The sequence below is a fragment of the Pteropus medius genome, unplaced genomic scaffold (assembly GCF_902729225.1).
Source record: "Pteropus medius unplaced genomic scaffold, Ma_sr-lr_union100, whole genome shotgun sequence".
In the NCBI taxonomy this organism is placed as follows: Eukaryota; Metazoa; Chordata; class Mammalia; order Chiroptera; family Pteropodidae; genus Pteropus; species Pteropus medius.
The window spans coordinates 6,916,375-6,928,050 of NW_024352784.1; the positions used below are offsets into that span (position 1 = coordinate 6,916,375).

General features: G+C 42.3%; 1 protein-coding gene and 1 non-coding gene across 3 annotated transcripts in view; one reads left to right on the top strand and one right to left on the bottom strand.

The window, feature by feature from the left end:
- The window catches only part of PAK1 (p21 (RAC1) activated kinase 1), a 125,704-nt gene extending 120,600 nt beyond the window's left edge, over nucleotides 1–5,104 (bottom strand). For both annotated transcript variants that reach the window (XM_039848122.1, XM_039848120.1), the window contains exon 1: nucleotides 4,695–5,104. The gene's annotated coding sequence lies outside the window, so the exon portion shown is untranslated. The remainder of the gene's footprint in view (nucleotides 1–4,694) is intronic.
- On the top strand, nucleotides 92–210 carry LOC120590585 (5S ribosomal RNA). The gene has a single exon (XR_005649732.1). It is a non-coding gene; the product is annotated as a 5S ribosomal RNA (ribosomal RNA).
- Nucleotides 5,105–11,676: the final 6,572 nt, after the last annotated feature.

The window sequence follows — 11,676 nt, forward strand, 5'->3', positions numbered from 1 at the left end:
TGAGCAAGCCAAGACTTCTCTGATCCTCAATCTCCTAACTCCTGTAAAATGGAAATATCTATCTCACAAAGCTGTTGTAAAAACTGAACAAGTCTATGGCCATGCCACCCTGAACATGCCTGATCCTATCTGATCTCGGAAGCTAAGCAGGGTCGGGCCTGGTTAGTACTTGGATGGGAGACCATCTAGGAAGATCAGGTGCTGTAGGCATTTAAAAAAAAAAACAAAACTGAACAAAAACACAAGGGCAAGATGTTATTCTTTTCTGTGTATAAAAGATAAATGTAAATGCATGTCAATTGTCTTCACCAATCTTTCTATGCTCAAAAAGAAAAAAGGAATAGGCTAAATGAAGAAAAAATTTAACTCTCACAGCAATATACTTGCAAAACTCCTATATCCTCTATACGGAAAAATTACAGCACCTAAATAATGAACGTAACACATAACTGCTGGTATCAGGTGTACATCCACTGAAAATGAGGTCTGCCACTTACTTTCAGCAAAACCTTGAATAAGTTCCCTTGCCAGTCTGAGCCTCGATCTCCTTATCCATGAAAGAGAGATGCTAGCAGTCATCTCACGTGCTTATTTTGAAGATTGGAGAAAACATCTCACATAGTGTCTTGTACATAACAGGTGTTCAATAATGTAAGCTACTGTTAATAAGTTTACCAGCAGCTAACAACTAGCTAACAAATTATACTTTTCAAAGGTTTCTTTATATTCAATATTTTACTTAGTTGCTTCACAACTGTATGCTGGTCACAGCAACTGTTACTATCTCTATTTTCAGTTAAGAGAAAAGGCAGAGATAAAATTACTTCCATAAGATCATACAGTAATATAGAAACTAAATTAGGGTTTCCATACTTTCTCCTGGTTTCATTATTCCCCCATCCCAAATTACAGCATTGGTCCTTAGGAATTAAAATGACATCTATAAAACAGTACATTCTTTTGATAACCTTAAACTTTTCTCTTTACTATACTAAAAAAAAAAGGTTTTCCCTCTACTTTCTGGTTATGATTTAGAAAGATTAAAAACAGGAGAAAATTCATTAAAACCAGAAACAGAATTGAGAATTATCTCAGATAAACAATTGCTGATTCTACTTCGATTTTTGTTTTCATTTTCCCCCAACACAGCTATCAACCTTTTAAAAACTTTTAAAGTCTGCTTATGGAAATGATGTTTGTTTGATAAACTACTCCTAAACTGAGGGGAAAAAATTAGAAAGACAGCTTTCTCCTACCTTTATAAGTACACATCGCTTTTTTATTCCTCAATTTATCCCTTCATTTCAAGACTTATCACACCATATTGTGATACCTTTAACTCATTAAAGACTTGATCTGCATCCTTCAGAGTATCTGAACACCCTATTCTAGCATGGGGCCTGGCACATGGTAGAGAAGGACTCGATAAATGTTTATAAATAAATGAATGAACAAATGAAGCCAATCTCCCAGAGGGAAGTTAGGAAAGGAGAAAACTAGGCCTGGTATCTTAGGGCTAATAAGAAAGTGAAAGAAAAAAAAATTTTTTACGTGCTTCCTAAGAAAGAAAAACCTTTGTGTGGAGTCTAACAGGCCCTTGTATGGCTCTGAGTATCACTAGAGAAAGACAAAACCACAGGAGATCCGGAAGAGACAGTTTCAAGTTAAAAGGTTGAAAAGTTAGGGTGCTTAGACTTGCAAAACCAAGTTGCAAATTCCAAAGAAACAATCTTGGCCTAAGATATTTCAACAGCAGTTTTCAGGTCTTGGCTAGAACAAAAGCCAAAAACTCCTGCAGGCTTTGGTGGAGACAGGCAGATGTAAAACGGAAGAAAAGCTCAGTCTAAAATAAATTCCAAAAAATGTTAGTATCCACTTGACTTCCATAATAGAGTGTGGATCCTCTTCATTCTGAGAACTATTCCCAAATAAAACCCCAATTTAGCAGCCGACAATAAATGGGACTAAATCATCTTATATTATTAATTCGATAAATATTTGAGTGCCTGCTATATACAGTCACTATTGTAGGCACAGGGATTAAAGTAGTGAACAGACAAAATTCTATGCTCTCAGGAAGCTTTCAATCTAGTGGCAAAACACAGACAAAAGTAATGTCGGAACATCAAGCAGTAAGTGCTCTGAAAAAGAAAAAGGAAGGGAGGCAAGGAGCTGGCAAGGAGCTGGTCTTATCAAAAGCATCTCTTTTAAACCCAGAGGTTTAACTTTAACAAAAATCACCTGAACGGCTTGTTAAAACAGAGCTTTTAGGGCTCAAACCCCCCAAATTTTTATTTGTAGGTCTGGGATGGAACAAATAATTTGAAATCCTAACAAATTCCCAGATTATGTTGATGCTGGTGCAGGGACCACACTTAGAGCTAATTGTTCTTAACCCAAAGGATTAGGTAACCTCTATCTCATGAGCCTTGACTTGCTTCTTCATTCATACATTCATTTATTTCACATATTCAGTGTAAAGAACTTTGCTAGGCACTAAAAATAAACAGATTCTGCCTTCAAGAAATTCACAGGTTAATGAAAAAAGACAGGCGCAAATTCAAATAATTGCAATACAGTGCAACAGAGAGCTATAAGAGTGATGTTCACAAGAGCCAGAAAATGAAAAAGCAACTCATCCTATGGAATAGGAGAAGAAACTAAAGGACTGCTTCCAAAAGGTCCAGCAAGCACTTCACAGGCAGTTATGGCATTGGGAGGCTGGCATGCCAGACAGAAAGAACAGCACAAGCAAAAGCAGAGATGAGAAAGAGTATGGTGGAGGAGTTATAGAAACTAGGGCTGCAGACGTAGGCAGTAGTCTGTCCTCCAAGAATTTCTTATTCAGGTTTGAGTTTGAAAATTTGTCTTTAGGTAATGACTAGTGGGGGTAGGGAGAAATGATGTGATGGATTTTGTTTTACGAAGATCTCTCTGGATACGTAGTGCCCTCCTTTCAGAAAGCACAGGGCCTCATAACATGTGTTTCGTAAATATATATTTTATTAAATTGAATTGAATAAGCTTTTTACCTTTTTGCTACCTTTTAGAAGAGAAGCAGGTCATCACCTTCCCTGCAGGACTCACTTTGGCCAAGATCAGTCTTGTAAAACAGGTCCAGCAGCTTCAATTACTGCACACTACTCCCCGTACAGCTGGAGTCCCCCAGAAATTAGGGCAGTCCTTCATTGTTTACATGTCTACCTCACCCACTAGACTTTGAGCTCTTTGAAGACAAGGGAATGTCTTAAGAGACTCTGAATCCCCATAGCCCTAGCAGGAGACCTGAAACAGTAGCTCTCCAGACTTCAGTAATGCTGGATAAATGAATGATTGAATAAGCAAATTTACCATAGACACCCATGAGCTCATATAGATAGGTAAGGATATGGATAAGTTTCAAGGACTGTTTCAGGGTCCACGTTCCCCAAATTCTTTTCGAGAAGCAGAGTTTCTTGTAAAGGTGAGGTGTGTTTCATACGAACCTGACTGAAGATTTCCAAAACAGGAACCAAAAAAAACGTTACAAGCGCTGTAAAAAATCCTACATGCCTCTGAAGATCTCAATAAGGAGTCAGTTTTGCCTCAGAAGAGTTTAGGGGTGGATCCTAGCAAAGACTTAACAATGGAAGTAAGGGCCTGGGGGATTCTTAGTGAGGTGTTGATGGTTGAGTAGGTGCTTGATACCTGCCTGTTTCTAGGGCATAAAGCAAACTCCTGGAACTTTAAGGCTGGAAGTGACCTGCTCAAGGTCATACAGGAAGTAGGTGAAGTCACAAGGTAAGACCAATGAGGCATCTGTGTACAGATGATTCCTGTTTTCTCTTGGCAAAGTTGAAAAAAACCAAAGATATATAAGGCAAAATTATAGATTTTTCTCAGGAATAATTTTCAAAGGCTAATGAATTGGAATTTTTATTGGTAACCATAGTATTAACCCTGCCCCTCACCTTTCACAGTTCGGGGGGTGTGGGGGGGGAGCATAAGACAGTTAACCAAGGAGTTTAACAAACAAGCACTTTGCTCCCAACACCCACAAACACCCAAAATTTCTGAAGTATTCTCCCATAAGCAATCCCACTGATGTTAGCGGTTAAAATATTCAAGGCAGTAAAGGCTATAATAATCACGTCTTTAGAAATGGAATAATGAACATCAAGTAACTCTAATTCTCCTTCCCCAGTTTTTAACTCCACAAGTTACTGAGCACTCCCGGAGTGGGGGAGGGGCTGCAGAGTTCAGGCTACCCGGCCGTATTTTTCAAGGAGTTGAACCCCACAGGTGATTCGCCCGGCCCGGAAAGGGGTGATTTTTTCCATGCAGAGCGAATCAGACGCTGCTTTGCTAGGCTTCCCAGTCGCGGGGCCACGGTTAGCGGCGGACGACCGCAAAGTTCGGGAGAGTCGCTCCCAGATCCGGACCTGTCGGGTCTCGCGGCCCTTCCCCCGCCCCTTCCCTCTCCCAGCGTGAGACCCGCGGCCGCGAGGGCGAGTGCACAGGGGGCCTTTGTTGGTCCGACAGGAACAGCCGACCTCGCGGGGCGACGCCCCCACCCCATCTCACCTGGCGCCCCCGCCCTGCTGCAGTTGCCCCGCGGGCTGGGGAGGGAGAGTGCATGCGCCCAGGCCCCCCACCCTGCGCCCCCAGCCCCGCCCCCAGCGACCCCGCGGTCCCCGCGGGAGGCCCGCTCTCACCTTCCGCGCTCGCTCGGCTCGGCTCGGCTCTTCCTACACCGCTGGCGGCGGCCGAGCCCGGGAGTGAGCGCGCGAGTGCGCGCCAGGGGCCGCCTCACACTCCCTCTCGCCGCGCGCTCGGCGCCTCCCCCACCCCGCTCGGGCTGGGGTCGGGGAGTCCCCGCAGGACGGGAGGAGGGGGTCGGCGACGGGGACGGGGCGGGAAGGAGCTGGGCGACGCGGGGGCAGCGGGTGCTGCGGGGGCGCGGACGTGAGACGGCTCGGGAGGCCTCTGGGGAGACAGCGTTCTCTGAGGGGATCGCGGGAGCGTGGGGCTCCGTGAAAGAGGGGATGAGAGTCTGAGGGGAAAGCGCCTGTGGAATAGGACGGCAGAGCCGGCGAAGGAGGCGGCGGGCAGGCGAGGTGGACGAGCCGAGGGGGGTCATGCACCAGCCAGGCACGGCTGCACCTGCGGCCTCCCGCCTGCCAGCCGTGCTTATTATACGCCGTCAGTGGCCTGGGTCTCGGCGGCCTCACCACCACTGGCTCCCCTGCCCCTCCCCGCCGAAAGTGAGAGGGTGGTGGCGCCTGTTTGGCCGCCCCGCCTCCCGCAGGTGGGAGGGGGCGGGGAGGCCTGGACAAACCCACGTGAGCGCGGCCAACCCGGGCGTGGGGGAAGGAGAGCGCCTGGAATGACGTCATCGGCGCCTGATGCCAGGGGCTGGGAATCACCAGGCGGCCCCGTGACGTCATTGCGCCAGCTTCTCTTTACTCGCCCGGCGTTTTACGGCTGCAGGCTCCTCTGAAGAGGCTTTTCACCAGGAAGATTTCGGGAAGACTTCTGGGGAGCGTTAGTGGTGTAGGCAGGGTCCAAAAAACAGTTAACCCCCTGGTCTTGTGGTCCTCTTCAGATTACAAAGCACCACCGCATCTGCTGGATCATTGCCAAGAACTGAATTTGAAAACCACCGTATCTCCTATGACCGCAGAGACAGACATTTATTATACTAGTTGGGTTTTCCTGGGCGGGGCTAGGGGAGTGGTGGGGGAAACAAAGAAATAGTAATGAAGGTTTGAACTATAGTGTACTGACAGACAAAAATGGGCTTTCTTTTCTGTTTTCTTCCTACCACGGAGGCTACTTTTAACCCAGACATTTATCCTGAGCTCAGATTCTGGATTTCCCAATACCTCCTGGGCAGCATCACTTGCATTCCCCACTGTACCTCAAATTGCGTATGTCCCAAACGGAAAAAACATTAGTGACTAAGGGTCTGGAATCAGATTGTCTTGCTTCAAATCCTAACTGTACAAATGTTAGTGATAGGACCTTAACATTTCTGTGCCACAATTGCTCCATGATAAGTAGTACTTGTGTATCTTTAAATGATCTTTAAATTCATCTCTCCAATAATAATACTATCATTATTACTATAATAATAGTAACTACAAGTTACCAAGAATTATACCTTTTTCCCCCAAAGGTGCGACTAATGTTACTTCCTTGTCTGAGTGAATGGACCACCATCCAGCAGTCTTGTAAGCCAGAAATCTGGACATAGTCCCTATTCTTCCCCTCTCATCACCTTTATCAAATTGGTCACCAAATCCTATAGAATCTCTTAAAAATTTCTCATGGCTTTACCTTTCTCATTACTTACTACCACCACTTGGACAAAGTTCTCAGTTGCATCCACCCAAATGTCTCCATCCCAGGCCTCAGGATTCCTCTCCCTACCTCCAGGAACCCTGACTTTTACATAAGATAACAGTCAGAGGAGCTCTGCCACTCTCACTATTAAATCTTGGGCCTGATTTTCAGCATAGTCTGCTCTCAGGCTGCAGGAAAAGAGGATTTTTTAAAAATCCTCCAGGAAAGTGTTCTGGATTTCATATCATGTCCTAAATTGATAGGTGGAGATCCTGAGCCTGAAATGTCTTTCTTCTGAGCTTTTAAGATAGTTAACAAAATCCAGCCAATCCCTTGAAATTATAATTAACATAACCCCTATACCACTCCAGTGCTGGAGCATGAATTCTTAATGAGGATGATATTTCCCTCAGGGAAGTGAACCTTGTTCTTAGGTGGGCAAAAATAATCTTAGATATTACAATGGTTTGTGGCCTCCAAAGCTCAAACCTATTTGACAAAATCTTATTCCTTAGTATTTAATTTCTCTGGCTAAGGATATTTTATTTTTATTTATTTTTACTGAAGTATAATTGACATATAACACTATTAGTTTTAAGTCTACAACATAATGATTTGCTATATGTACATATTGAAAAATGGTTGCCACAATAAGTTTGGTTAAACATCCATCACCACATATAGTTACAAGTTTCTTTTCTTGTGGTGACAATTTTTAAGATCTACTCCCTCAGCAACTTTCAAATATACAAAAGAGCATTAACTGTAGTCGCTATGCTGTACATTGCATCTCCAGGACTTGATTCATCTTATAACTGGAAGTTTGCACCTTTTGACCACCTTTACCCCTGTACTCCCCACCGCTCACCCCTTCCCCTGACCTGGAATACTTCAGATTCTTCTCCCTAGGAAAGCAATATTAAAAACAAAAAAGGTTGAGAATCCCCATGCTATAGCTACTGCCTAATCTAATATACTCCTTCCACTTGTACTTGCACTCTACTACTAGTGAAGACCTTAGTCCTGACAGCTTAGCATATCGGGGGCTATCACAGCTCAACTTATCACTAACAATAGAGTCCTTGTTGCTATCTGATCAGTAAGTGATTCCATTCCAGAATCTCAACCTGAGGGTGTTCACTCTGGGGTAACTCCTGGTACCAACTACCTAAGTTCAGGTTTCCCAAAAGATAAAGCCTGAGATAAATACTTGTGTGCAAGGTAGTTTATTTTGGAGGTAATCTTAGGGAAACAGGAATGAGACAAGGGAAAGGGAAAGCCAATGTAGAGTATGTTACTGAGGATCTCACTTCTGCCAGAATCTCAGAGAAGCATACAGAATGCCTCCCAGAATAAATTGCCTTATAGATGAGAGTTTTTATCCAATGGCTTCCATCCCTCATTGGGTGAGGTGTTCCCAGGGCTGTTGACTCCCCTGGATTTTGTTTTGCTTGCAGATCTAGCAAGCAACTGCAGATGTCGGAGAATGTCCTGAGGCAGAATAAGGAAAGATGTGAGGTGTGAGGTGTACTCCTGAGGTGACACGCCAGCAGCATGAGGAGAATTGGAACTGTTCACCAAAATTGTAGCTGAAATCAGAGATAGGCAAAGGAAATGCAACAAGTACCAGAGATGTCTGCTACAGACAAATCAGGTTTCATTTGCAGGTTCACGTTATAAAACCAACTTTAGTATATAATACCAAACCTATTTTCCAAAATATTTGAACCAATTTACACTCCTACCAGCAATGTATGAGAGTTCCACTTACTCCACATCCCCACAAATACTAGGTATTATTAATCTTTATTTTAATCACTCAGGTGGGCATGTAGTGATATTACATTATTATTTTAATTTGCATTCCTTTGATTACCAGTGAGGCTGAAAACCTGTTCAAAAGTCTGTTCATCATTTGGATATTCTCTTGTGAAGCGTCTGTTCTGATCTTTTGCTCAAGTTTCAAAAATCAATTTTATTGAGGTGTAATTTACATGTAATAAAAATATACCTATTTTAAGTGTTAAGCTTGATGAGTTATGGCATATATATGTGTGTGTGTATATATATATATATAAAATATCTCCCTTGTAAACACTATCACACTCTTTCTGACCCAGGACGTTCCTTTGTGTCCCTTTGCGGTCAATCTTCTAATCCCCTGGCAATCGGTGATCTGCTTACTGTCACTTTAAATTAATTTTGCGTATTCTAGAATTGTATATTAATGGAACCATAAGGTATGTACTATTTTGTGTCTGGTTTCTTTCATGCAGCTTAATGTTGTTTCATATGTCAGTCAGTACTTCCTTTTTGTTGCTGAGTAGTATTCTGTTGTATAGATATACAATTTGTTTACCTATTTGAATGTTGATGGAATTTCAAGTTTTGGGCTGTTATGAATAAAGCTACTATGATCATTCATATACAAGTTTTTATGTGGATATATATTTTCATTTCTCTTGGACATGCAGTGGATGGGTTATAGAGTAAGTGTGTATTTAACTCTATAAGAATTGTAAAACTGTTTTCCAAAATGTTTGTATGTATTCAGTGTCCTTTTGATATGTCCCCATCATTCTTTGAGCACGTCCTTGCTTTTTGGCCCAAGATGTTCTAGGTTCTTTTGTACTTTCATTGATCTAGTCCTCAAATAAGCCCTTTCTCCGAAGAGTTCTGATTCCTTTCATTGAAGAATAGTATTTAGAAGCCAAGGTCTAAGCACTAGGCGAGTTCATTACTATGGAGTATTACTTTCCCCAAGTGCTCTTAGTATATATAATTCTCTAAGCAGACTCACTCTTGCCCTCCTTTTGGCTTCTAAAAATCATGCCACCATGAATTCTACAGCTGCAAGGAAATTAATTCTGCCAACAACTTGAGGGAGCTTGGAAGCCTCTGATGATAATGCACCCCCTCGACACCATGATTATAGCCTTGTGAGACCCTGAGCAAATGACCTATCTAAATCATTTTCAAACTTCTGATCCACAGACACTGAGATAATAAATGTGTTGTTTTAAGCCCCCTAAGTTCGCGATAATTTGTTACTGAGCAATAGAAAACTAATGCAGGAGGGGTGGGAGAGAAGTCTCCACCAATTAGAGGTACTCACTACTGCAAAGGCAGAAGTGAAACAGGAATTATCCTCTTGCTGCTATGGCTGTCGCTGTGGGGAAGAACAGTTATGGAGACTTTGGGTTTTTTGCAACAGTATCTCAGTAGTCAGTCACTAACTCTGTCAGTGTCTAGAAGTAATTGTTATGACAGCAGCAGCAGCGACAGCCTGATCACTCAGTTACAACTATGTTGTGTATTGAACATCAGTAGTTCCACTGGTGGTCTTCTGGTCCCCTACCTCTCTAATTGTGCAAAAGGTGGCAGCTCCACTGGCAGGTCAGTTTGAAAGTGCTATTCTTAAAGTTACTCCTGTAGGCTATAACTCACTCCTCTTAAACTTGCAACAACCTTATAAATACTTCATTTATCTTTAAATCTTTTTCTATTTATCATAGCTAGAGTGATGTCTGTTTCCTGCATCTGAAGCTTAACCAATGTACCTGCCTTTGCTTGAGCTACTTTAAAAGGCTTCCTGTTCCTTGTGGCCAAGTGATACTAGTCTAAGATACCAATGGAGGCAATAAGAGTTGACTATTGTGACAAGGAGTGGGAAACTGAGGAGTTCAGTGAGGCTGGACTAGGGTTAATCCATGCAACCAACACATTTCGCACATCCCCTGCTCTGTGTCGGGCCCTAGAAATACAGAGATAGATCATTAACACCCCTGCCTTCAAAGAGCACAAAAGCTAGTTGAGGAAATAAATGCATATATGAGTAAATCACAGTACATGTAATGACCTGTAAAAGGAATTAATTAAATGTAGGGGGAGTCTAAAGAAGACAGCAATAATTCTGCCTCCCCTGAGGTATTAGGAGATGCCATTTTAGCTGAGTCTTATAGGATTAATGCGCCTAAAAAGAAAGAAGAAAAAAAGGACCCCACCATCCATAATCTTGTTGAACCCAAAGTGAGTCAATCACTTTGAATGCATCATTCCATTTAACTCTCACAACATCCCCATAGGTAGGTATTATTATCTCCTTTTTACAAATAAGGAAGCTGACCTTCAGAGAGCTTAATAATTTGACAATGTCACATAACTGAATATAATAGGAAACAAGCTCATAGGATCCAATCTAGATAGTGTAAGCATAAAAATATTTATTTTAGGGTAGGAAATCACTGGAAGGATCATTGAAAGTGCTAAAGAAAGACGCCAGGCCAAGCTTTCAAGAGTGACTCCTACTGGTTGGAGCTACCTAAGGAGTTGTGGCCCTACACAGTCAGGAAGCCCCTCCTAAAGCTGGTGGCTCCAGAACCCTGCCATCTCCACCAGTTCACACCAGCACAAATGGTCACCTTGCGCCCTGCTCTTCTCTCCCCTTAATTCAGTTCCAAACTCAAGTCTTGCAAGAGTGCATCTGATTTGTGGACCCCAGGTAGAAACAAGTCTAGAAATGTGTTTTGGTTTTCCAGCCTCCAGTACAGGAAAACATACCAGAAGACTGTTGGACTGGATGTTGAGTGAGCCAATACATCATTTCTGCCACATTCAGTTTGATGGACTTAAGAATATTCATTCAACAAAAACGAAAATGATTATTAATGCCAATCATGTGTGGAAATAGACACTCTCATACACTATTGGTGGAAATTTAAACTGATACAAACTTATTGGAAAGTACTTTGACAGCATCTAAAAATTTTAAAAGCATGCATCTGCTACAACTCAGCAATACCACTTTGAGGAGTCTATCCTACAAAAAAAAAATAATAATAATAATAACAATAATAATAGTACAAATACATGAAGTTCAAGAATGTTTACTGCAACTATATGAATCTGGAAACAACCTAAATATCCATCAAGAGATGACTAATTAAATAAATAAATGACACAACAATACAGCAGAATACTATGCAGACATTAAAAGGAATTAAATGGATCTCTATGTACTGGCCCGAAAAGATGTCTTTCATATGTCATTGAGTGTAAAAGAACAGGTTGCTAGTAGGTTGCATAACATGAACTCACAGAAAATTCAAGGCCCAGGAACTGCCATAAAGTTTTGGGGAGTCATTTGGTCAGGTACGACATGCATTGTCCCAGAAGCAGTGATAAAGTACAAGCCTATTCAACTCCTAAGCATGCAAAAGAGATACAAGCCTTTGTAGGAATTTTGGGGTTTTGTAGCATTTTTATTCCTCACCTGGCACATATGTGACTGGGGATCAGAGCAGCAAGCCACTTTCGAGCAGGCAAAAATGCTAGTGAAGCAGATGAAAGCTC